The 27,306-nt window shown below is 44.6% G+C and overlaps 1 protein-coding gene and 1 non-coding gene across 2 annotated transcripts in view; both read right to left on the bottom strand.

The window, feature by feature from the left end:
• Positions 1-27,306, bottom strand: part of CDHR3 (cadherin related family member 3) — a 199,593-nt gene that overhangs the window by 118,301 nt on the left and 53,986 nt on the right.
• LOC136311263 (U1 spliceosomal RNA) lies at positions 5,808-5,971 on the bottom strand. Its single transcript, XR_010726701.1, has one exon. It is a non-coding gene; the product is annotated as a U1 spliceosomal RNA (small nuclear RNA).

Below are 27,306 nucleotides of genomic sequence, written 5' to 3'. Positions count from 1 at the left end.
TCAAAATGAGTAAAATCACTGCCTTGCCGGAAACGGACCAACCAGGCCTCCTCCTGCAGCCCCCCGGGAGCACTTAGGCCTCTGCAGCCTGCTTTGGGGAAGACGCTGCCCACCCTGGGCCTTGGGCACTGAGGCGACGATGCAGCTCAGAGGTGTCATCTCCCCTTTAGGAGGCAGCGGCTCACAGCTCTGCTTTCAGTAAGTGCCTCCTTGTTCTCTCTAGTAACTAATCTAAAGGGTAGTGAAAGAAGTCAGAGGAGGGTGTGAGAAGAGCAACTTGCGTCAAGTTTGAGCCTTGCCTTTACTTGACTGTGGGAACTTGGGCTAGTCCCCTCACTTCCCCGAGGCCCTCTGTGAACTCTCTGTCTCAGGACTGTGGTGCAACATTAACCCTGGCCGTTAAACAGGGTTCAGCTGGTGAAGAAGACTCATAGAACCCAAATGAGAATGCTTACAAATCCATAGTTTATTACCAAAAAAAAAAAGGAAGTACAGCGACAACCTTAGAGTAAGGTTATGTGTCACAGCTGAAGGCTGCCTCCCAGTTGGAGGATGGGAGACGCCGGTGCCAGCTCCTGCTGTCCTCTTTCCTCTAAGGGCCTTGACAAATGCCCTTGCTCAGATCAGGAACCACCAAAGTGTCCACTAATACCTTGGAACTAGGGAGCCCAAAATAGAGTGTCTGCTGGAAACTTTCCTATCTTTCAGGTCACGTAGGTGTTGTCTCTTTACATAACCAGGCTTTATAGCAGAGTCCTCCAAGGGTCTCTGACGATACCCAGATCACATGTGAATCACTGATCTCACTGTTATCAATGAGCAGTGTTTACAAACCAGTACAAACCATCCCCAAACTCCCAGGACTCATGGTTACAAAGCAGCACTATTTATCAAGATGCTTGGTGCCTTGACCAGGGATCAGTTCTGTGCAGGAACTTTAGCAAAGCAACTGAGGCTACCCTATTTCCCTATGTATAAGGCACACCTTTTAAAAAAAATTGGGGGTCTAAAAACTGGGGGCATCTTATACAATGGTTGTAGATTTTTTACTTGCATTTCCTGCTTTTTTCATGCTTGTTTTTGCATTCATTGTAGATTTTTTTACTTGCATTTCCTGCTTTTTCACGCTTGTCTTTTTTTCAGATTTCGAGCCCCAAAATTAAGGTGCATCTTATAAGTGGGAGTGTCTTATACTTGGGGAAGTACGATAATTTCAGGCCCAGTGTTCTCTTTGACAGCACAGGAACCATATAAGAAATGAGTATGCTTGATAAACTAGAAAACATTAGCGAATGTTGTCGTTTCAGAGTGTGCAAGACCTTCTTATGTCTTTAAGTTCTGTAATGAATACCTTCCTGGATGGGACGCTCACTGACCCCCTTTGGGGACTGATCCATGCCAGGAAAGACTGATAGAATAGAGCCGTTAGTGAGACACAGAGGAAAAGATGGTGACTCGCTAGTGACTGTAAATTACACTAGGCCATAATTAGAAAAGAAGATGTGTTCGTCTGGGAGTGTCACTCTGGTGCTGGCCTGAGAGGAGCTGCTTTTTGGCACACCTCTTCCAACCCCACAGTGGTGGGAAGAAGATGGGTTCCAAATGCTTGAGCTAGAGGTGACAGGAGAGGACCGGGCTGCCGTGGGAAAGCCAGAGAGAGACAGGACGAGAGGAGGGATGGCCTCTGCTCTTCTGAATTGACTCTAAACAGGAAAGCGACGTCACAGAAAAAGTAGAAACCTTTTGCAATATTCTTGGATCCCACATAAAGGATTAATTGGTGACAAAAAGACTTTATGCAAATAAACTTCACTTTTCTGCCTTTTCAAATGATAAGACCATTAAGAAGGGGTTGGATCTAATCCTCAGGGAACATGAAACACCAAGTCTTGGGCCTCTTTTTCATTTTATAGAACTGCCCAGCAGAGGGACAGGCCCAGACGGCAGGCATAGGGGAGGGTCTTCCTCTCAAGACCCGAGATCATCTATGCCTGGTGCTCAATGGACAGAACTCAGGTCAGTGGGCCTGGGAACTTTTGCACAGTCCTGTGGACCTGCCACCTACCAAGGAGCCCTTCTTTCATTAAATACTATGGCATTTTTCATTTCCAGCAGAGGAATACAAAAGCTAGTTCCGTGAAGGCTTTGTCCAAATGTAGACAGCTTCAATGTACACTGGTTTTTAGTATACCAAGGGGCCTTTGCTAAGTGGACCATCTTCTAGAAATGACATGTGGTCGTTTGGTACTGATGGAGCCAGAAGATTGTTTTGCCTCCAGTCTCCACCAGCCTCGCAAGGATTTTTGTCTAGTTTATGTTCTCATGGCTCTTTACTGTGTAAGCTGTTGTTGGAATGGGACCACAGCATCTCAAAGAGAGACTGTTTAGTTTTCCTTATCATACTGAGAGGGGAAAGGAAAGAAGCTGATTTACATGACAGTATTAAGCAGAAAGGAGATCTAAATTTGAGGGTATCAGTAAATAAAAAAATAAAATTAAAATAAAGACAGATCCAAAAAGGGAAGATGGTCAACAAAAACAACTTGTACTGGCTGCCCTTACATATATGGCACTTGGAGACTGCAGAGCAGTAAGAGATGAAACTTGTTCTTGCAGAACTGACATTCCAGTTGAGGAGCCAGGACAGACACATACCAGATGGATTATGGTGTGATAATTCATGAGCACTTATCCTTTCACTGAGCACTTCTTCTGTGTTAGGCACTGCTCTAAACCCTTGCATGAACTCCACGTGCAAGCAAGAGGCGCTCCAAAGTGCGTGGGGAGAGCACTTACCACGAGCTGGGGCAATGTAGGAGGCTCCATGGGGAAGACGAGGCTTGTGTCTGGAAGACGCATAGGAGTTAGAAAAAGTGAGAACGAGAATACTGGAGAATATTACTTTACTTGAAACTATTAGAGTAATGTCTGCCTCTAATACCCTGAAGGCAGGTGCTGGTGTGACTGTCCCCCTCTCCCAATCCTCTGTGACCCACATGTTTGAAAGTGATGGCAAAGGTCAGGTTCTTAGACTCATAGAAAAAGGTGAGAGAGAAACAGTTTGTACCAGAGCAGACCTTCTAAAAAAAGTATTTAACCTGTAGGAGAAAAAGCATGGTGCATGGTCTTTTGGAGAGGGAGGGATCTGAATGTGGTTTTTATAAGAAACCTCAAGTACCCTACCAGGCAGTGGCAGAATGGATAGAGTGTTGACCTGGGATGCAGAGAACCCAGGTTTGAAACCCCGAGGTAGCCGGCTTGAGCAAAGGCTCACCAGTTTGAGTACCGGTTCGCTGGCTTGAGCTTGAAATCATAAACATGACCCCATGGTCGCTGGCTTAAAGCTCAAAGTTGCTGACTTGAGCCCAAGGTCACTGGCTTGAGCTGGTCATTCGCTCTGCTGTCACCCCCCCAGTCAAGGCACTTATGAGAAAGCAATCAATGAACAACTAAGGAGCCACAACAAAGAATTGATGCTTCTCATCTCTCTCCCTTCCTGCCTGTCTGTCCTTATTTGTCCCTCTCATTAAAAAAAAAAAAGGAAATCTCAAGTATTTTTTTTGCAAATCTTATCATCAGGTTTTTTTATACATCTGATGATAAAGTTCTAAATGATGGTGTTTAGTATGAGACAGTGGTCTCTTTCCTACCTCACTCTTCCTCCAATGACAATAAATGTCACCTCTTAACTCAGATGATTATGGTCCTAAAAGCCTATGTTTCTGGAGAATCTTAAATGTTTACATCAAATGACAGCCTGAGCTGCTCAAGGCCCAGCTCCAGTTTCCAGTTCTTCCTGCCCTCTGCTGAGTTTAAAAGCTTAAGAGTAAGGAATGTTAGATGTTATAAAACCCAGTTATTTATTTTATTAGCGGATCAAAGGAGAAAGTCAAATGGTCATTTCCATAGATCTAGAAAAAGCTGAAGACTCCATTTTAAATTAGAAATAAATATTCTAAAAATTTTTAAAGATATTATTTATTCATTATAGAGAGGGGAGAGAGAGAGAGAGAGAAGGGGGAGGAGCAGGAAGCATCAACTCCTATATATGCCTTGACCAGACAAGCCCAGGGTTTTGAACCAGCAACCTCAGCATTTCCAGGTTGACACTTTATCCACTGCACCACCACAGTTCAGGCCCATATTCTAAATTTTTAATGCTATTTCCTGAATACATAAAACATTTCACACCAAGAATTAGCATCATGCTTAAAAGGCAACAAAACCAGAATGTACATGCTTATCACTGTTTAAAAACAGCCTGAAGGTACAGACCCAGTAATTAGATAAAAGAAAAAAATATGGCCCTGGCCAGTCAGCTCAGTGGTAGAGCATAGGCCTGGTGTGCGGATGTCCTGAGTTTGTCCTGGTCAAGACACACAGGAGAAGCAACCATCTGCTTCTCCCTCTTGGTTCTCTCTTTCTCTCTTACCCTCCTGCAGCCATGGCTTAATTGGAGCAAGTTGGCCCCAGGCACTGAGGATGGCTCCATGGTCTCCTTCTCAGGCGCTAAGAAGAGCTCGGTTGCAGAGCAACAGAGCAACACCTCAGATGGGTAGAGGATCCCTCCCCAGTGGGCTTGTTGGGTGGATCCTTGTCGGGGTGCGTGCAGGAGTCTGCCTCTGCCTCCCCTCCTCTCACTGAATAAAAAAAAAAAGCAAGAGAAAGAAATATAAGGTAGAAAAATGGGTAAGCTCAGCTCTGGCCAGTTGGCTGAGTAGATAGAGTGTGGACCTGGTGTGTGGACATCCTGGCATCAGTCAGGGCACACATGAGAAGCAACTATCTGCTTCTCTTCCCCTCTCTCTCCCCCTTTTCTCTCTCTTCCCCTCTCACGGCTAGTGGCTCAACTGGTCCAAGTGTTGGCCCCAGACAGGGTTGCCATGTGGATATCAGATGGGGCACATGCAAAAGTCTGTCTCACTATTTCCCCTCTTCTAAATTAAAAAAATGATAAATGGGTTAGGAAAAGCACAAATGTTTATTATTTTCAAACCTGGGAAATGAATGAGAATCAAATGATAAGATAATTAATTAATAGACTTCCATTAATTATATTGATAATATCAATGAAAAAAACAAGAAAAAATTCATTTACAAATGCAAAAAAATTTAGAAGAAAGAATTAGAAATAAACATGATCAGAATGTGCAAGATTTATAAGAAGGAAATCTTAAAATACTCCTAAGGAAAACAAATGAAGACATGAGCAAGTATCTAGAATTCAGTTCTTGGGTAGGAAGACTCAATATCATACATAACAATGACTAACATTTACTAGGCATTTACTATGTACCAGACACTCCTCTAAGTGTTTTATTCAAGTAACTCATCAAAGATAAAACTAATCTGCAAATTTAACATGACTGAATTTCATACATTATGCATATAATACCTATTCAAAAATAAAATTTAATTTAAAAAGCTCATTTCAATCATCTAAGCTGACAACATTAGAAAGATCACCCAGGATTCCTGAAGCTCTTGAATAGGAAGAAGAGGTGCCAGAAACACTAGGTTGAATCTTCTGTTCTTCCACCAGAAGGCTTTTCTCTGCTCAAGACTAATATAGTAGCTCTCAGAACCCCATTTTCCTCAGAGTGATTTGCCAGCTCAACTTGCCCCTAAAAGTCTCCAGAAAAAGGCTAGAACCTCTGCTAAGACTGACTTGCCCTGCACACTGAAGAGATTCCAAACAAGTCTTCCTAGAATGTGCCACTTTGACACACAGACTATAGTGAGCTGAAGTCAGTGAAGACCCAGATGATTCAGAAATAGCTTTTTTTTTTCTCTCTCTTTTTTTTTTATTGGGGAGAGCGCGAATGCAGTCCCCCACTACCACAAATTATGCAGTCAAGTTTCCCACATTTAGGGAAATTGCAGGGGTCAGAACATCCGGAGTGCAATGGATAAGCCTCGCCCTGGAAAAACCACCTTCGTGATCATGGTATCTCCCCTGCCAAGTAAGTCTGAGAAATAGCTTTTAAAAAAAATCTCTTCCTCTACCGCTGAACCAACCGGCCAGGGCCATGCGGGGGACCCGGGTTCGATTCCCGGCCAGGGCACATAGGAGAAGTGCCCATTTGCTTCTCCACCCCCACCCCTCCTTCCTCTCTGTCTCTCTCTTCCCCTCCCGCAGCCAAGGCTCCATTGGAGCAAAGATGGCCCGGGCGCTGGGGATGGCTCCTTGGCCTCTGCCCCAGGCGCTAGAGTGGCTCTGGTCGCGGCAAGAGCGACCCCCCGGAGGGGCAGAGCATCGCCCCCTGGTGGGCAGAGTGTCGCCCCTGGTGGGCATGCCGGTGGATCCCGGTCGGGCGCATGCAGGAGTCTGTCTGACTGTCTCTCCCCATTTCCAGCTTCAGAAAAATACCAAAAAAAAAAAAAAAATCTCTCCCTTAACTTTCTAAAAAATTTAGATAGAGGGCCTGGTCTAGGAAGAAAGTTATCACCAAAGACAACTATATACAAAAGATATGGGCTAGATGTGGTGGCTGGGGCAGCTCAGCAGGGCCTGGAGATTAAAGTCCTCCCTGTGTCCCTCAGTTGTAGGGCTCAATTGCCCAACTGCCTATAGGCCTCATACGGGCTCCACATACATACAATTAAATTTATCTACTGTTAATCTATCTTAAGTCAATTGAATTAACAAACCAGCTAAAAGGACCTAAAGGCAGAGAGAAAACAGTTTCCTCTCTCACAGCACTAAGTTCTTGCTGTGAAAATCACTTTCCCAACTCTGGCTCTTGGAAGGACTTCCAGCTCAGGCCAGTTAGTATGAGTGAGACAGTGAAGTCTGCACAGACATGGACTAGATGGAGGCTTCTTTAGGCAGAGGCAGCTCTGTTCTCTGGGCTAGCCCTTCCCAGAGAAAAGTTTCTCTTTCAGGACTTTATCATACAATGATATCATGTAAAACGAGTAGGGCAAGCAAGGAGTCAAAATGGAGCTCCTACCTGACATGGCGCCCAGGAGAACCAGAAGGATTGCTTTCTGCATGTCTGGTAGTTCACTTCTGTGCATGTCTGGTAGTTCACTTCTGTGCACACTTCCAGCCAATCATCCAGGAGTGGGTCCCACCTTATACCCAAAGTGCATTCGAGATGCTGCTCATCTCCCCTCCTAGTTGTGTTGCTATGCAAGGAATCAAACAGAGGCTTGGTGGTAACTAAGGGAAACTCTAAACACCACAGGGCTATTTGTTCTTGGATTACACCGGCTTCTGTGACTACAGGACACCCAAGAGGCCAACCAACCAGACTTGGTCAGCTCAGAGTCCATCTTGCAATTCCACACCTACTGTGTGAACAGAGCAGCGAAAGAGAAGAGCAGAGACACAGAGATGATAGTAGAAGCAGAACATGAGCGTAGTCACCCATGACCATTTCAGTTGCCCTAGAACCAGGCATTTTGTCTTTCTCAGAAGCCCGGAGTGGGGGAGGGGGGAGGGGAATTTTTCTGCATACCAGATTGATGAGTTGGACTCAGAGTTCGGGCTAGGCTCCTCCTCTAGGCAGCGACAGACACTGCCTTTGGCTCCCTCCATTACCTCACCACTGCCACTCTAGCCCTCAAAGACCGTGGGAAAAGGTTATAAGCTTCTGCCCAGTGGGGAATGACGTGGCCTCTCCCTCAGAGGCAGGTGCCTCCCAGTATGGTGCTTTCATGTCCCATGCGCCCCACGCAGGGCTACAGGCTTGGAGAGTGAAGTGCAGCTGGGCTGGAGTCCAGCCTCCACCCAGAGAGGGAACAATGGTGGCGCAGGGGGAGGTGGCTGGGAGCGGTCTGCGACCTAGGCGAGGTGCAGCAAGAACAGGAGTGGATACAGTGGAAGGAAGTCGGACTTGGACCCTCTCCCCTGCTCCTTTTACTCTAGAAATGCCCATTGTGGGAGGGAAATCCAGCAGCTCAGGCTAGTGACAGAAGGAGGGCAGGGAAAGGGCAGGGGGCATTGTAGCATCCACCGGGTACAAGAACAAACGTCAGAGACTTTCAGGAGTATAGATGTAACTTTATTGGCCAGTTTTACCTGCGCAGGGACAAATTCCCGAGGTGTCCAGAGACACCGTGCTCACAAGGAGCTGCAGATGGGAATCGCACCTAGCGCTCACAGCTAAATCTTTTTATAAGCTAAGCAAGCCAGCCTAATACAGAAGCAGATGTGGCGGTAACCTATTTGCTAAGAGGGCTGCACATAGCATAGCAACAGGGGCTGGGGTCTAGCTCATTGGCGAATTCCAAACCTAAACTTCTGATAAGGGTCTTTTAACCAATAGAATGCAAATGTTTGTCTCTTTTTCTTTCTTTTTTTTTCTTCTCTCTCAGCCTCCCAGAGTCCCTATCTGTCTCTGCTTCTTGAACGACCTTGGGCATGTTACTCCTAACAGAACAGGAGCAGGACCTGCCTGTAACCCTTAAGTTCCCTGTTCCATTAGTGCCCTGCTTATTTTCTGATCTTCTCTTGGTCCTTACAGGCATGAGCCACATCCTACCCATCAGGGCACGAGCAGCAAGAGTCCCTCCGGGAGCTCCGAAGACCATGTGTGCCCCATAAGCGAGACAGCATTTGGTCACCACTGGCCAATTAGTTAGTATGAGCCTGGAAGCTGCCACAATCAATAGAAAGAGACAGCAATGCAGGCAGCTAAGTGCTGCACTCATCACTTTTCCTCTCCCTCCTCTTCATCCCTCCACCCCATCCCTCCACCCCAGGGAAAGAAGGAGGAGGCCGCACTTGCCCAGGTTCCAAACAATCAGTCCCAGCTCCCCAGCCTGTGCAGCAGGGACATGGCAGGAAGTGAGGTTGAAGCCAGGTTTGAGATGGAAGCCTTAAAAACTGTGGTGGACCATGAATAACTAACTGTAAGTGACCAGGAAGCAAGATATTAACGGAGATTTAACAGGTGGGTTGAAAGCAATGACTGGAAACCATTTCAGTATATATGCCCCTGAATTGAGACAACTAAATAAGCTAGTTGTAGTGCCTTCTGGGGACATGGAAAGTAAGGCCCCGAGAGATTGAGTGACTTGCCCCTAGGTCAAGCCTTTTGTCTGTGGCCAAGCTGGGACTTCAAGTCACCTGCTCTCCCACCCCAGGGCAGCCAGCTGTCTTCCTTCCCTGCCCGTCACAGCAAACCCTTAGCGCGACCAGTCTAGCCTCCACAGTGCTTTCCACGGCCCCTTTCCCCAGTCCTGCTGCCACCACTCTGGCTAAGGTCTCGGCCTTTTGGCCTGGACTGTCCAGTGGCACCTATGCATCCTGTAGGAAAGTGTCAAGTTAATTTCCCAAAAGTGCAGTTTTGATCACTGTCCTACCTGCTTAAAATTACAAGCAACCTTTACCTTAGCAAAAGTTAGCTTTTCCTAAAAAGAAGGAAATAAGATTCAGAGTATCAGTCTGTAGGTTCCTGTGTGAAGTAGGTTAAGTGGCAAAAAGCATAGGTTTTGTGCCTGGCCAGGCAGTGGCACAATGAATAGAGCATCGAACTGGGATGCAGAGGACCCAGGTTTGAAACCCCAAGGTCACCGGTTTGAATGCAGGGTCGCTGGCTTGAGCGTGAAATCATAGGCTTGAGCCCACTGGCTTGAAGCCCAAGGTTGCTGGCTTGAACCCAAGGTCACTGGCTTCAGCAAGAGGTCACTCACTCTGCTGTAGCCCCCTGGTCAAGGCACATATGAGAAAGCAATCAATGAACAACTAAGGAGCCGCAACGAAGAATTGATGTTCTCATCTCTTTCCCTTCCTTCCTGTCTGTCCCTATCTGTTCCTCTCTCTGTTTCCATCACAAAAACAAAACAAAACAAAACAAAACAAAACAAAAACCACATAGGTCTTGCTGTGTGACCTCAGGCAAATTACCTAACCTCGTATAATCTCGGTTGTGCTTCTATAAATCAGGGAGAATAATACCTGCCCTGGAGTGTTATTTAGAGCAGTGCATGAGATAATGAAATGAAAGAAACTAGCCCACAGTATGGGCTATAACGACCCTAGTTTTTTTTTTCCCTAATAAGACAGCTATAGAATCGCGGCACCGTCTGAAACACAGTAGGTACTCAATAAACATTGGTTGAAAAAGAAGATGAATAAACAATTGCCAAGTTACCAATTTCTCACCTCTCAGTTTTCCTGTCATATTAGTTACTGTAAATAATCCATTTCATTTTTCATAATTAAAACTGAAGTGATAGCTCAGATTAAGTTTGGAAACCATCAGAATAATTAAACCTTTGAATTAAAGAAACACATCTGTTTAATTTTCACCCTGACTGCCCAGTGTGCTCACCAGGTTGGGGTGAGGCTCCCCTTCCTTCCCCTCCCTGGTCCCGGGATCATAAGCGTCATAGTCTGGAATTTGTTGTGAGTTTGTTCTCCTGTAATTACAGTGTCTGTGTCCAGCCCTGAGGTTTTTTCTGCCATTATGATGTCCTGTTGTCCATCAGTCAGCTCCTTCTGAAAGCACATGGCCCCTGCACCAAGAACCCGGCTGGGCCAGAAGCACAGAGGCTGATCGGGACCTTGATGCCCTTTGCTCCCTTGTCCTGAATTCCGGCATCCTGAGTCCTCCTGGTTCTACTGGGGTCTTAGCCAGGTGAGGTCAATGGGGTGGCTCAAAGGCAGGTCTGAAGCATGTTGAGCACCCCTCCAGCTTCACATGAAAGCCCTGTGGGGAGACTTTTCTTATAGCATCCAGCCCAGCAATGGGTCAAGCCTTTAAGTATTTAAAGGGACTGTTCTGAAGTCTAGTTACTGTAAGTATCTAATATGCCAGCAAAGGAGTTGTATTCCAAACACTCATTGACTTAGAACTTGGTACACATTTCCTATGGATGGATTTTTCACAACCTACAAACCCTTATGTAATCTATGAAGTACCTAAAATATTATAGACCTAAGATGAGAATTAGAAGCTCTGCTGGGAATGTTCAATTAGTTTACACTTCCTTAGCAGTTCTGTGGGCACTGGGAGGCCAGCCAATGAACCTGGTCACCTTTGTATCTGTGGGGTCACCTTATATCTCTGCCCAGGGTTCCTGTTCATGCTGCACCGTGACTATGGCCTTCAGGGACTAAAACCATAAAACATGACATCTCAATCCCACCATTCAAATACTCCTACACCACAGGTCTCCGTTAGGAAGAAAACACACAGGGCTGGGCCCACACTCACAGTGACGGCATGAAACTTCTGTAGCAATAGAAATGAGCCCTCTCCCATGTCTCCTCTGTGGCCCATTGTCCTCGCTGGCACTCAGCTTTAACACTGCACTCCCACAGTCCCCCACACATCTGTCTCCAGCCAGGCTCGGCAAGTTCATCCAGCCCAGCAGAGCACTTACAGTTCACATGTAACACCGTGGCAGATGCACAGCTGGTGCTCAAAAATGGTAAAAATTAGTTTATTTTATACTCCCTTGCCCTGTGCCACTCTCTCTCTCACCCCAAACACTCATCCAGTGAGAGTCCCTCAGATCTTGTGGGGAAGGTGTTGGTCAAATAAGTTTGTAAATATGATGTATATGTTTGCTCGCTTATAGTTTGCATTGTGTGTGGGAGACAGGCTGTAAGCTGGCAAAGTCCTTATAGCCTAAGGCTTAGTTTTAAGACTAAACCTTTCTTACCCTTTTAATACTAAGATCTTTTCAACATCCTTCTAATACTAAGATCTTCTCAAAACTAAGCTTTTCCCCACACCTTTGTTACATGATGAAGGGGGTGCACTCTCATGAGGAATCCTATTTATGCCTCAGATAAGTGGCTTTGTATCAGAGACGTCCTTATTTGTATACTGGCTTAAAGGTTTTAATTTCTACACTATAAAATGAGGCAGACCGGGGGCTCTCTCGCTCACATCCTGCCATCAGCATTGCAGAGGAGAGGCAGCCAAGATGATGGAGTGCTCAAGGAGAAGCCAGTCTGTGCAAACAGAAGGAGATAGGGAACAGAGAAGAATAGGCTGGTGAACTAGAAACTTTTGATTCTAGGAAACTCAGATAAGTCAGTGGCTTTGGGAGCCCTGAATGGAAAGGGAAGTGTTTTCCACTGTGTGTATTTACTCACTTGCTGGGTGCAAGCTAGGATTAAATGTAATGGCCCACCAGTTCTTGACTTCGTTTTTTCATTATGGTCTGTCCAAATTAAATGCGAAGTTGCACAGGCCAGGCGGCTCTAATGGTGGCAGTGACTACTGGCTTTACAGAAGGAAATAAAGAAGTTTCAGCTCTAGCTCAGTAGCTCAGTTAGAGTGCTGTTCTCATATGCCAGGGTGTGGGTTCAATCCCTGTCCAGTGTACATACAAGAATCAACCACTGAGTGCATGATAGGTGGAACACCATATCGATGCCCCCTGTTGGGCAGATAAAATGTATTATGCTCACTTTGTTAAAAATAGCGCTGCCCACGTGAGGCCTTCGCCCAGGTGATATTAATGTGTGTTGAGAATCCTTGTAGCCTGGGTCTTGGTTTTGGGATTAAGCCTTTCCCACCCTTTTTGATGTGGGGTGGTACAATCCAATCATGCTTCAGAGAAGTGACTTTGTATTAGAGACTTCCCTATTTTGTATATTGGATTAGAGGTTGTGAAGCTACACTATAAAATAGGGGTAGAACGGGAACTTGCCCTCTTGGTTCCTGAGATTATCATCAGAAGAGAGAGCAGAGGAGAGCAGAGAAAGGCCACGAGGAGGAGGCCAGGGGAAGCAGCCAAGATGGTGGAGTGCTGAGTGAGATGCCAGTTTGTGTAGAGTTTGTATCTGGGAGAAGGAAGGAGATGGGGAACAGAGGTGAATAAGTCTGGTGAGCTAGAAACCTTTGATTCTAGGAAACTCGGATAAGTCAGTGGCTTTGTGAGCACTGAATGTGACTGGGTTTTGGAGCCCAGTGTGTATTTTTACTTGCCCGCCAGGTACAAGCTAGAATTAAAGACTGGCCCATCAGTTTTTGGCTCTGCTGTTTCTTTACCGACTGTCCGAATCCAATGCGAACCTGCATAGGCCAGAAGGCTGCTTTGATAGTGGCCTTGGCCTTGGCTTCTGGCTTTACACCCCCTATCTATTATCTATCTCAATAAATAAATAGATAAATAAATTATTTTCAAAACTTAACAAGAAGTTCCACAGCCCTCCTCAGTTCAGAAACCCCCAGAACACTCACTCCCTCACTAGCCCTGAGGATCATGGGAGGGTCTGCTGGGAAGCCAAGCCCTCTACCCTTATCAGTTCTTAGCCTAAACACCTGTAACAAAGGACAGGTTAACAAGAGAAAAACAAACAGAAGTTTATTAACACCTCTGCCTCATGTAAACATGGAGGAGAACTCGGAAAAATTATTAACTCCTGAGTTTGCTTTGAATTCAGGCTTAAATAACATTCTTAATAGGGAAAGGGGAGGGGTATGCAAATAATCTTAGTGGAGGGTAAATGAATTTTAAGAAAGAGAATGGGCCCCTAAAAGAATAGATGGGTTGGGGGGGGGAGTTCCGGGGGATGAGATATAGGGATTGAGCAGAAAAAAAAAGAAAAATCTCATGAACATGGACAACAGTATGGTCGTTGGGTGGGTGGGAGGTGGAGGAGGGGAGGTGGGGAGGGGAGGGGGGCATAAATGGTGATGAGTGAAGACTTGACTTGGCGTGGTGAACACACAATACCATGTACAGATGATGTGTTGTTGAATTGTGCTCCTAAAACCTGTATAATTTTGTTAACCAGTGTCACTCCAATAAATTCAATAAAAATGAAAATAAGAATAGATGGGGCCCTGGCTGATTAGCTCAGTGGATAGAATGTCGGCCCAGTGTGTGGACATCCTGGGTTCAATCCCCGGTCAGGGCACAAATGAGAAATGACCATCTGCTTCTCTCCCCCCTCCCTCTTCTCCTTCTCTCCCTTTCCCCCTCCCACAGCCAGTGGACTGATTGGTTCGAGTGTGGTCCCGGGCGCTGAGGATAGCACAATTATTCAAGAATTGGCCCCAGATAGCGGTTGCTGGATGGGTCCCGATTGGGGTGCATGCGGGGGTCTGTCTCTCTATCTCCCTCCTCTCACTTAAAAAAAAAAGAATAGATGGGAAGTACGATGGTTTGTGACAATGTTTGTCTGGGTGTGGTGTCCATTAATAATTTTCCCTGTGAAAAGAGTGAATGTCTCCTGGTTGATGAGATTCCCAGGCAGGGGTTTATGACAATTGAGTCCCTTTTGGAGGATCATTCTCTAGGTAGATGAGAGAATTCAGAGAAAGCCTCTTTTTGTATTTGTTATTTTTCAAGTACCCTCACTCAACATACTAAAGTGGCATATCCTGGGGTGGTATGTCTTAAACTCATACAGTCAGATTTTGGGATGACATTCTGCTACCCTCCAGCCACCAGGTCCCACTGATAGGATCCCTCCCCTGGGTTTGGGGTAGAGGACTGTATAAGTATGACTGCCTTGGGGCACAGCCCTATCTGACTCCAGGGGACAGAACTCTGCAGGCCTAATATAATGGTCAGCATGGGCCTGAGCCAGTTCACGCCTCTACTAAACTGCAGATTATTCTTATTTTTAATAGCAGCTTTATTGAGATATAATTCACATAATGTACAGTGCACCTGCTTAAAGTGTACAAATTCAGTGGGGTTTTTTCAAAAGTATACTCACGCAGTTGTCAGCTATTGCCATAATCAATTTCAGGACATTTTCATCACACCACACCCTGTAGGAGTCACTCCCCCTGTTCTGCCAGCTCCCGCCCACAGCCCTGGCGACCACTACTTTTTGTCTCTATAGACTTTCTGATATTGGACGTTTCATATAAATGGAATCGTACAATACATGATTAAATTCTTTCATTTAACAATGTTTTCAAGGTTCACGCATGTTGTAGCGCATATGAGCACTTCACTTATTTTTCTTGCTGAATATGTTCCATTGTATGGATATCATTTAATCTGTCCATTTACCAGTAATAGACATTTGGGTTTTTTCTACTTTTTGGCTATTGTGAATAATACTGTGTTGGGCAGATAAAATGTATTATGCTCTCTTTGTTAAAGATGGCGCTGCCCACGTGGAGGCCGTTGCCCAGGTGATATTAATGTGTGTCTCTGTGGGCTGTGGGCAGGCAGAATCCTTGTAGCCTGGGGCTTGGTTTTGGGATTAAGCCTTTCCTACCCTTTTTGATGTGGGGTGGTACAATACCATCATGCCCCAGATAAGTGACTTTGTATTAGAAACTTCCCTATTTTTTATATTGGATTAAAAGTTTGGATTTCTACACTATAAAATAGGGGCAGAACAGGAGCTCTCTCTTGGTTCCTGAGATTAGCATTAGAGAGCAGAGAGCAGAGAAAGGCCACGGGGAGGAGGCCAGGAAAAACAGCCAAGATGGCGGAGTGTTGGGTGAGAAGCCAGTTTGTGCAGAGTTTGTGCAGGGAGAAAGAAGGAGATGGGGAACAGAGGTGAATAAAGTCTGGTGAGCTAGAGCTGCTGTAGTGATGGTAGCCCTGGCTTCTGGCTTTACATACTGCTATAAACATTTCTATACCAGTTTTTCCTTGAACAACTGGTTTTAATTCTCTTGGGTAAATACCTAGAGGTGTAATGGCTGGGTCATATGGTAACTCTTCCCAATTGTTTTTCTGATGTTCTTTGCATATGTTTGTAGGGAGCCCCAGAGAGGGTCTTCTCCCTGTCATCAGAGGTGCTCATGGTTTCTTTAGCCACTCCAAGCATGGGCGTTGGAGGGCCTAAGGTGACTGGCTAATGGGCACATTCCCATCACCTCAGAGGGCACTGGAGACTTGTAGGGTGTAGCCTGGCTGAACATGATGGAGTGATTGGTGTAGGTGCTGAATGGCAGCAGAAATATACTGAGGTTCCTGCTAATGAAAGACTCAACCAACACTGGCTCATTGGCTTAGGCACTCTTGAGAAGGCTGGGACTCTTGTTGCCATCTTGGTCTTTGTGGCAGAAGCTGTAAACCATTCTTGTGGGCAAATATCTACCTGTGCTTTGAAGCCAGCCCAGTACCCAGTTGGCCTTCCTGAAGGTCCTGCCCAGAGCTGTAGGCCTTCTCCTATCAGCCTCTTCACACCTTGTTCAAACATCATCGCTCCAGCTGCTCACTTTTCCCCTTCTCCCTCTAGATGGCATTCATGTCTTCATCCAACAAATATTGAATACCTTTGTGCCAAGCCCTTTTGTGATGCTAAGGTTATGGCACTGAATAAAACAGACAAAAATCCCCACTCACAAGGTACTGACCCTCTAGAAGCACCTCTTTCCATCCATTCAATTAGCCATCACTCCTGTAGAAGCCGCCTGTGTGCCAGACACTGATGGACAATAAGACTGTGAGGTCTAGTATGGCATTCCCCCATCAAGAAGCACTAACCCAACCCACAGACAAACCGTGTAGGGAATCACCCATCTAACCTTGAACCCTCTATGACTTGGATGGGGAACTTTTAGTTAAAAGCCCCGAGTGAATGTCTTTTGGATGCAAACACCAAGAAGCTGTGTGAGTGAGTGAGCTGTGTGCAGACACAAAGGAATGCATGTGAAGGGGCTTTAGAAAATTAGCCTAGAGGTTTTAGATTGCCCCCTTCCTTTGTGCTTGTTAATTAGCAAAAGAAAAAGAATGTACTGAACCAAATTAGTCCTTTCTCCATGTCAACAAAACAGCCATTAATCATTCTTTCCCCTTATCACCTGGCCCCCCTCCCTTGTAATCCTGTTACCTTTGGTCTACTTCTGATAATAAAAGCTAAGGGAGAAGGAAATTCAGGTCTTCTTTGCCTCCCTTGGCAGGCCTCCCCTTCTTCCTCTTGACATCAGTTTGTGTTTTCAGTAGGTTTCTTCCACACGGCACTGGTAGTTCCCAGCGGGCTGGAATGCTACAAAAACAGAAAGTCCCCCATTGTACTCAAGTGGCTGAGCACTGTGAATTAGGCATGCTTAGGGCTGTGGAGGCATGGTAGGTGTTAGTAAAATAAGTTTGTAAATATGATATATATGTTTGCTCACTTATAGTTTGCAATGGGTGTGGGGGGACAGGCTGTAGCAGGCAGGGATGTAATAGCCTAAGGCTTAGTTTTAAGACTAAGCCTTTCCCACCCTTTTAATACTAAGATCTTTTCAAAACTAAGCTTTTCCCCACACCCTTGACTGTTGCATGATGTGGGGTGGTGCACTCCTATGAGGAATCCCATTTATGCCTCAGATAAGTGACTTTGTATCAGAGACTTCCTTATTTATACATTGGATTAAAGGTTTTGATTTCTACACTATAAAATAGGGGCAGACCAGGGGCTTGCTCTCTCAGTTCCTGAGATTAGCATTAGAGAGGAGAGCAGAGAAAGGTCACGTGAAGCAGAGAAGCAGCCAAGATGGTGGAGAGCTGAAGAAGAAGCCAGTTTGTGCAGAGTTTGTGCAAAGAGAAGGAGATGGGGAACAGGAGAATAAGGCTGGTGAGGAACAAACCTTTAATTCTAGGAAACTTGGATAAGTCAGTGGCTTTGGGAGTCCTGAATGGAAAGGGAAGTGTTTTCCCACTGTGTGTGTTTCTCGCTTGCCGGGAGAGAGCTAGGATTAAAGCTAATGGCCCACCAGTTCTTGGCTCCATTGTTTCATTACCGTCTGTCTGAATCAAACCTGAACCTGCATGGGCCAAGCAGCTGTAATGGTAGCCATGGCTACTGGCTTTACAGTAGGGTTGGGCAATAGAATCAAATTCAGGCTGGTAGTGGGACTGCCAGAGAAGATTTCCCAGGGCAGGAGTGAGCTGGAGAAATGAGGGGAAAGGGCCTTTCCAGGCAAAGGGGATACACAGTGAAGAGCTATGCAAGAGCATGCTCACTCTGTGGTGTTCTACCACCTGACACCCCAGGAAATTCAATTGTTAAGAAGAAAAAAAGTATTTTTGGGGTTTGATAACACATGCACACAATACAAAATTCTAAGTGTTCAAGAATATAATCAATGAAAAGTAATTCTTCCTGCGCACCCCTGTTCCCTAGAAGCTACTGCCCTCCTCACAGGCAATCATTATTGTCAGAGTCTAAGGATCCTTCTAGAGAGAGTGTGCGTACATGCAGACATGCAGACATATACCCATCTACATAGTCTTTGCTTTAGTAGAAATGAAAGCACATTATATACCATGTACTTTACCTAGTTGTTTTTTTTTTTTACCTTAATGTGTTTGGAAACTCTAACATATCAGTGCATGTAGAGTAGTCTCATTCTTTTCCATAACTGTGTAGTGGTTCATTGTGTGAATATACCATATATTATTTATCCAGTCCTTTTTGGTGAATCTTTGCTTTGTTTCTAATGTTTTTCTATTAGAAATACTACTGTAATAAATATCTTTGAACATACATAATATCATACCAGTGAAAATATATCTGTGGATTAAGTTCCTAGAGATAGAATTTTTGAATCAAAGGAAATACTCATTTAACTTTTTGATAAATGTTGTCAAAATATTCTTCAAAAAGGTTGTTTTAATTTATACCCTGACTAATAACATGGGAGAGTGGTAGAGTCCCCCAAACAAATGCTTACCAATATAGTTTTACCAGATATTTTACTTTGTGCCAAGCTGTGAAGTAAAAAACAGTGTCTTATTTCAATCTGCATTTCCCTTCTTATGAATGAAGTTGGGCATCTTTTTTTAATATTACATAATCAATAGTATTTCTTTTTCTGTATTATTTTTTTCTACTGGATTATTGGTATATTTCTTACTGGTTTGTAAGAAGTTTTCATATGTTTAGAAATTAGCATTTATCTATAATACACATTAAAAATATTTTCCCAGTTTAGTATTTGATTTTGTTTGTAAGGATTTTTTTTTTTTTTCATTTTTCTGAAGCTGGAAACGGGGAGAGACAGTCAGACAGACTCCCGCATGCGCCCGACCGGGATCCACCCGGCACGCCCACCAGGGGCGACGCTCTGCCCACCAGGGGGCGATGCTCTGCCCATCCTGGGCGTCGCCATATTGCAACCAGAGCCACTCTAGCGCCTGAGGCAGAGGCCACAGAGCCATCCCCAGCGCCCGGGCCATCTTTGCTCCAATGGAGCCTTGGCTGCGGGAGGGGAAGAGAGAGACAGAGAGGAAAGCGCGGCGGAGGGGTGGAGAAGCGAATGGGCGCTTCTCCTGTGTGCCCTGGCCGGGAATCGAACCCGGGTCCTCTGCACGCTAGGCCGACGCTCTACCGCTGAGCCAACCGGCCAGGGCGTTTGTAAGGATTTTTGCCATCTAAAGCTCATATGGTCTATTGTCAAATGATACACATATTTATTGAATAGAGGATGATGGCATTACTATCAAAGATGTTTTGTTATATTTACTGAATGGTAGGCACAAATAAATTTGATAAATATGCCTGTATATTAGGATTCTGCTGAGTAGTGTCAAGTAACCATATTTACTGAACATGAAACATAACTTTAAAATAATAAACAAAGATCACAGATAGCATATAAAAATAATTTTAATAATTTCATCATAATTATTTATAAGTATCTCATATTATAAGTGATCTCCAAAAGAAAAAAATCTTTAAAATAATTTATTGATTGAACTTGACCTGTGGTGGTACAGTGGATAAAGCGTCGACCTGGAATACTGAGGTTGCCGTTTCAAAACCTTGGGCTTGCCTGGTCAAGGCACATACAAGAAGTAACTACAAGTTGATGCTTCCTGGTCCCACCACCCTGCCTTTCTCTCTCTCTCTCCTCTCTCTGAAATCAGTTAATAAAATAGATAAAATTTATTGATTGATTTTTAGAGAGAGGCAGGGAGGGAGAGAGAGAGAAACATCAATTTGTTGTTCCATTTATTTATGCACTCATTGGTTGATTCCTGTATGTGCCCTGAACAGACATGGAATCCACAACGTTGGTGCATCGAGATGACGCTCTAACCAACTGAGCTACCCAACCAAGGCAAAAGAAAAGAATCTTAATTTTTCAAAGCAAATAAATAATATGGGTTCTTCCAAAAATTTAGAGTTGTATTTATTGGTTTTTGTCGATCAAATAAGTTTGTAAATATGATATATATGTTTGCTTGCTTATAGTTTGCATTGTGTGTGGGAGACAGGCTGTAAGCCAGCAAAGTTGTTATAGCCTAAGGCTTAGTTTTAAGACTAAGCCTTTCCCACCCTTTTAATACTAAGACCTTTTCAAAACTAAGCTTTTCCCCACACCCTTGGCTGTTGTATGATGTGGGGTGGTGCACTCTTAAGAGGAATCCCATTTATGCTTTAGATAAGTGACTTTGTATCAGAGACTTCCTTATTTGTATATTGGCTTAAAGGTTTTGATTTCTACACTATAAAATTGGGCAGACCAGGGGCTTTCTCTCTCAGTTCCTGAAATTAGCATTGCAGAGGAGAAGCAGCCAAGATAGTGGAGTGCTGAAGGAGAAGCCAGTTTGTGCAGAGAAGGAACGAGTGAATAAGGCTGCTGAGGTAGAAACCTTTGATTCTAGGAATACTCGGATAAGTCAATGGCTTTGGGAGCCCTGAATGGAAAGAGAAGTGTTTTCCCACTGTGTGTGTTTCTCACTCGCCGGGTGAGACCTAGGATTAAATGTAATGGCCCACCAGTTCTTGGCTCTGTTGTTTCATTACCGTCTGTTCCAAATCAAATGCAAACCTGCATGGGCCAGGTGGCTGTGATGGTGGCCGTGGCTACTGGCCATATAATTTTGCTTAGCTTTTGAGGACATTAGGATTTTCTTCTTTAAAAAAATAAATTTTCAAATTACTTTTTGTTGCAGTCAAAATATTTCAATCATAACAATTTAACTTAATATGCATTTTTTTCAGAAACATATTATTCCTTAGTATGAAACTAATTTGTGTGTGTGTGCATGATTTGTATGTTTGTTGGCATGGTGGATAAACCTACATTCAAATACAAGTTCCAGTTCAAGCAGTTGGGCTATAAACAGCCTCTGTGATCCTGTGGACTTTTTCTAATCTTCATTTAAAGAAGGGATCGGAAACCTATGGCTCATGAGCCAAATGTGGCTCTTTTGATGGCTGCATTTGGCTCGCAGACAAATCTTTAATAAAAAAATAATAATATTAAAAATATAAAACATTCTCATGTATTATAATCCATTCATTTCCTATCGCTCATATTCATGGTTGTGAGTGGCTAGAGCCAATCACAGCTGTCCTCCAAGACAACACCAAATTTTTATTGTATAATGCGTAACATAAATGGGTCGTTGTATGGCTCTCACAAAATTACATTTTAAAATATGTGGCGTTCATGGCTCTCTCAGCCAAAAAGATTCCCGACCCTTGATTTAAAGCCTCCACTTAATTGAAAAACATTAAAACTCTTTGTCTTCTGAGCTAACAGATCAGCCCTTCATGAAAAGTTTTCCAAACATTTAGGTGATTATACTCACAGGGTTTTCTCAAACAACTAGAAAATGAGAAAACTGGGTAGAACAATAGAATTTTAGAGGCTGCAAGGACCTCAGAGATGTTCTAGTTGAGCTAGACAAGCTTTGCATTTTCTCGATAAGAAGACAGCTTAAATGACTTGCCGTAGCGCATAAAGCCAATTAGGAAAGGTCCAGAAATGGGTGCAGGCCTCCAGATTCTCAGCCCTGTTGTCTTTCTCCTACTCTAAAAAATGGTGTTAACAATAGTAGGAGCAGCACAGTCAATGACTAACATGTGTAGGTTACTTTACAGAAAACACTCTCTACTTTCCCCTAAATGCCTTCTTTTCAACTTGCACATCTCTGACTAGATAGTCCTCTTCAAAGAGACCTTCCTGGACCACTCACTTCTGAGCACCTTTGCTTCTTTCATTGAGGCTCTTATCACAGTTTTCACTGTGAATTTCTTCATGAGGTCATTTTACAGTGAATCAGACTATAAGCGCCAGGAAGCAAAGCCATGTCTGCTTTGTTCATGATTGTAGCCAGGAAAGATCACAGCACCATTAACTTGTTAAACAAATGAATGAGTCAACAAAGAAATGTAGGACCTGAGCTCAAACCAGTGGCAAGATTCTGTGCAGCAAGCCTGTCCCTAGTTCTCAGACAGAGGCTGTTTCGGAGAAGACAGTAATAAATGAACCACCAATTGCCAGCACATGAATCAATTAAATCCCTGTTTACTTTTCTTTGTCAAACATAATCACTTAGTATTTGAATTAAGGTCAGGCTCATTGTTTATGACCTCTTTTGCATGTCAAAAATTAATATGAATTTCACAAGCTTAAATCAATAAATACCCAGGCAAGGGCCTGTCCTTCCTCATCCAGACGTGGGGAGCCATAAGGTACCAGTTTCTCTCATTTTCCCTCTGTAGAACCTAAAAATATATATATATAAAGAACCTGAAAATGCTAAGTGTCTTGTTCAATCAGGAGGTAGGTATGGGCAGAGCAGAAAGCCTTTAGCCTTGGATTTAGCCTTAAACCCTTCTCTGGCACTTACCTGGTTCGTGGACTGGACAGGTCATTTAAACCCCTAACTTTGCTTCCTTATCTGCAAAGTGGGAATAACAGTGCCTTCTCTACGCAGAGCTAACTGTGAGAATCAAAGGGATCATCTGTGCAGTGCCTAGACTTGGTACTCTTTTTTTTTTTTTTCTATATATTTTTTTTAACTTATTTTATTATTTTATTTATTCATTCATAGAAAGGAGAGAGAGGGAGAGGAGAGAGAGACAGAGAGAGAGAAGCGGGGAGGAGCTAGAAGCATCAACTCCCATATGTGCCATGACCAGGCAAGCCCAGGGTTTCGAACCGGCGACCTCAGCATTTCCAGGTCGACGCTTTATCCACTGCGCCACCACAGGTCAGGCTAGACTTGGTACTCTTAAGTTACTAAGCACCACATCATTCTCATCATTTTACCAAGGTCTCCCCATTTAAGTGTTAGTAGGCTTTCAACTACACCACCATCATAAACAAACAGAAAAGCTAGCAGTTTTTTCCTCTGGTCAAAAATTATTCTGCCTGGTCAGTAGTGGCACAATGGATTAAGTTTTATCCTGTTATGCTAAGATCTCAGGTTTGAAACCCTGATGTAGCCGGCTTAAGCCCGGGCTCACCCAGCTTGAGTGTAGGATCACCAGCTTGAGCATGGGTCACTATCTTGAGTGGGATCATCGACATGATCCCAAGGTCGCTGGCTTGAACAGGGGAGCATGAGTCCCTGGTCAAGGCACATATGAGAAGCAATGAACAAAGTAACTTAACCACAATGCTTCGCATCTTTCTCCACTGCTATCTCTCTCATTCTCGCTCTCTCTTTCAAAAAAAAAAAAATTATTATCCTTTACACAAGAACTACAAACAAGACCCTTATTGATGAATTCTCCAGTTACTGTGTTTGTTCAGCCACTTTAAATCTTTTTTTTTGGAAGTAGCCAGCCAGTTCATTACAAATAAATTAAAATTTAGATTTGCTGCCCACTTATATGATGTGATGATCAAGTTTGTAGTGACAGAAACAGAAATATTATATTATAGCTATCTTTTATAACTGAGCAAGCATTTTATCCAGTCTTTCTATGGCCCAAACAATATTCTACATAATGACTACATATTAACTTGTTTAGCCCTCACAACAACACTATGAGACAGTTGTACAAATATTATCCCCCATTTTATTAGATGAGGAAACCAAGGTATAGAAAAGTTCAGTAACAAGCCCAAGGTTACAAATCTCGGAAGTGATAGAGCCAGGATTCAGACCTGGTTAATTGGGCTCCAGTCTGGGTTCCAGATCACTACACTGGTGCCCCATTATTAGACCATACACAATAACCACGTACACAGATAGCACGTGTTCTTTTAAATAGCATAGTGTCCCTCTCTCTCACCACCTCTTCTTATTCCTACTCCTGTATTCATTGGAAAGAAAAGTAACTGGAAAAGGTGTTTGTGTGTAGGAAGGATGTAGGGAAAGAACCTACAGTACTGAGAACTAAATCGTGTTTGGTTTTGACTTGTTCTTTTGTTTGCTGTTCTTTTGTTTGCTGTTCGCTGCTATAACAAAAAGACCCACTGTCAATCACTGAGCAGGTGGAGTGGTGAGGAGTGAGTTCTCAGGAAGGAATGGAAATGGTTTCCGGGTTCTAGGTGCTCTTGTCTCTCAGAGATGGGGGAGGCTCTTTGGCGCTTTAAACTCAGGGATCTTCCAAATGAGCCATCAGCACCTGCCAGTCAATCATTCCAGGTTGACTGTGGGTAAAGGGGAAAGGGGAATGGATGCTTTGTGGGCTTTGTTTGGGAGATAAAAAGAGCCCCAATGCTGTGGATCCCTGGCAAAGCGGGGGAAGGGAAGCTGTAAAGACAGATGACTGAGCCAGCCAGAGCAGGGCCTCTGCAGCGAAGTGGACCCCCAGGGCCATTGCTGATGTGAGAACCACGGGACTCCTTTACAAGTGAGGGGCTCGCATGTGGAATCACAGACAAACCTAGACGGACACCTGGGGCCTGAGAGCCCTGTGACCCTGTCCTGCCTTGGGTGAAGGTCCCCTGGGCCACGTGGCACGGGGCAGTACTGCCAGCCTAACCACACCAGTTGGGCCCCATGGCCCTTGAGAACACTTGCCAGGGCAGCCAGGTTAAGGTAAAATTGAAAAAAAAAAGGGAGGTTTTTATTCAGTGCCCTCAGCTTTGGACACCTCTCCAACAGGCTTTTCAGGAGAGAGTATTCCAGCAAACACTTACTTAATTATTCATGAAGGTCTCTAGGCATACGGAGTTAAGGGGAGGAGGCAACAGGTGAATACAAGTTTTGACTCAGGTGTCCCCTATTCCTACCCCTAACAAAGGGGGTCTTGGTAGGAACCATATGCCTTTTCTCTTTAAGTATTTCTGAGGTTTTTAATTTGTCAGGGTGTTTTCTACCTGAGATGTCTCCACATTTTCTGCATTTCCTCTGACTGTGAATAAAGGCTTGGTCCCTGTTAATAGGATATGAGGCCCTGGCTGGTTTGCTCAGTGGTAGAGCATTGGCCCAGCGTATGGATGTCCCGAGTTCAATTCCAGTCAGGGCACACAGGAGAAGTGCCCATCTGCTTCTCCACACCACACCCTCCTCTTTCTCTCCCCTTTTGAGTGCATCGGCCCAGGCACTGAGGATGGCTCCGTGGAGCCTCAGCTTCAGGTGCTAAGAATAGCTTGGTTGCAAGCATGGTCCCAGATGGGCAGAGCATTGGCCCCAGATGGGAGTAGCTGGGTGGATCCCCATTGGGGTGCATGTGGGAGTCTGACTCGCTATCTCCCAACCTCTCACTTATTGGGGAAAAAAGAAAAAAAAACACACAAAAAAATGGGGAAAAAAGGAGATATGAGGCATGGGGGGAGGGCATGGGGAATGAGAGAGCCTCTTGAGCCTGGCCAAAGGCCGCCTGTCTCTGCCCAGGCAGAAGCGAGCAGCTCCAGGAGGCTGGACATGGGCTCTCCTCCACTCAATGCTATGCCTGCTTAAGAACACCTTGCTAACGAGATTAGTTGATACCAGTATCCCTGGGCAATTCCAAATGCTGCAACAAGCATGAAAGGAAACACTGAGAACAAGCTGAGGCTGCTATGTACCCAGGCTAATGAAGAGCTCTGCTCTCACGAATCTAATCTCCAGGTTGGTAGCTTATGCTGAGGTCTAGTTGTTAAAATTGGGACAGAGAAGAGCATTTTCTTGGAGAGTCTACTCTAGAATAGGCTTGGTCATGAGCTGCTTGACCCACAGCCTTTGACAGTGTGCAATCTGTGAGGAAGAGACCACATCATTCTAGCCACATGGCTAGAAGTAGCCCTCACTGAGGAAGAGTCAATTCAGACTTCCTTTGGCTACAACTGAGAAGATGGGATAGGTAGCAGCTGAGTTTCAGAGAAAGATAACAAGACACTGCTTTATGAACCAAATCAAGTAAGACACATTGTATATTTGAATAGTATAATTTGAATACATGGCAGTAACTCTTGGATTGGCATAATCTACTATGCATGGTGTGTGTGTGCACATGTGTGCGTGCATGTGCACATACACACATATACAGGAGTGTGCAGGTGAGAGAATTTTCTGGCAAGGTACTGCACTACCAGTAATTAGGATTGGGGTAGGATTGCCAGAGATGCTGTTCAGAGATTCCCTATTCACTGTCTTCTTGAGGAGTTTGTCCTCACACTGTCCCCAGTGGAGGAGCCTCGTTTATCCTGCTCAGACCATCCCCCCGGCCACAGATAACTGGACCACAATGCTCAACCAACTCAAGGGACCCCAGGCCACAGGCGGGGCTGTGCCAGTTATATATTCTCCTTTTTACCCCCTCAAGACGTTAACCAGGAGACATGGAGATGGTGGCTATATAACATCAAGACTGAGGAAGTGTGCCACGCGTCAGTGGAAAAGGAGACAGGGCAGACAGAGAAAGCAGAGAGAGGAGCCTGAGACCCATGAGAGGTGAGGGAAACTTGGGATCCCAACACCCCAGCCCCATCTGAGAGGTTCAAAGAGCCTTCACTGCCAGTTTCGGGGTCTGGGAGTTGCCTGTCAAGTCTGTGCATCCCGACAGTAATTCCCCCTTAAACTCCAACTAATTCCAGTATGGTCTGTTTTTTGCAACCAAATAATCTTAAGACAGTTTGATTGGACAAGATGAGAGAGAGCAGGTGTCAAAGACCAAAGACAAACCTATCTGAGTGAAAGTTGTTGGGATGTCTGTGACTTACTTTAAAATACCATACTTCAGTAAGACAGAATTAATCATATCACATCCTGCTCTGTTGTTCAGGCTTTAGCTCTTACTCTAAGGGCAATCAGTTGCTCGAACGGAAAATTCCCCTCCAGGGTAGTCAGCTAGTATTTTATCAGGAAAGCCACACTCCAGAGGCACCGCTCAGAGAGCTTCTGGGACCCATGTCTCACTGAATACTGCAGGCTTTGTTAATTAGCACTTGAATGTCGGAAATGAGTTTTCATTATTGAAATTAGTTCATTATTAGTAAGTATGATGAATATTAGAAGTGGACTTTTCTTGATGAAATTAAAGGTATTCAAGATATAGACATTGGCTAAAACATTTTAGTTGTATTATATTCTTCACTGTCCCAGGAGCAGCGCAGTGGGTACAAGATGTGAAGACAGCTTTCCCCTTCGAGGCACGGCTCCCTGTCTGGCTGCAGTCAGCAGAAACCTCCAAATGCCTCCTCCTTCAGGGCTCTCTGCGGCTGCACAGCTTCCTTGCCTGAGACCACCCTTCCTGGGCAGCCTTTATTTAGTGACCGAGCCAGGTGGGGAGAAATCCCAGTAATTTTGACCCAACAA

The sequence above is a fragment of the Saccopteryx bilineata genome, chromosome 7 (assembly GCF_036850765.1).
Source record: "Saccopteryx bilineata isolate mSacBil1 chromosome 7, mSacBil1_pri_phased_curated, whole genome shotgun sequence".
Lineage (NCBI taxonomy): Eukaryota > Metazoa > Chordata > Mammalia > Chiroptera > Emballonuridae > Saccopteryx > Saccopteryx bilineata.
This window is presented reverse-complemented; position numbering and strand designations above follow the sequence as displayed.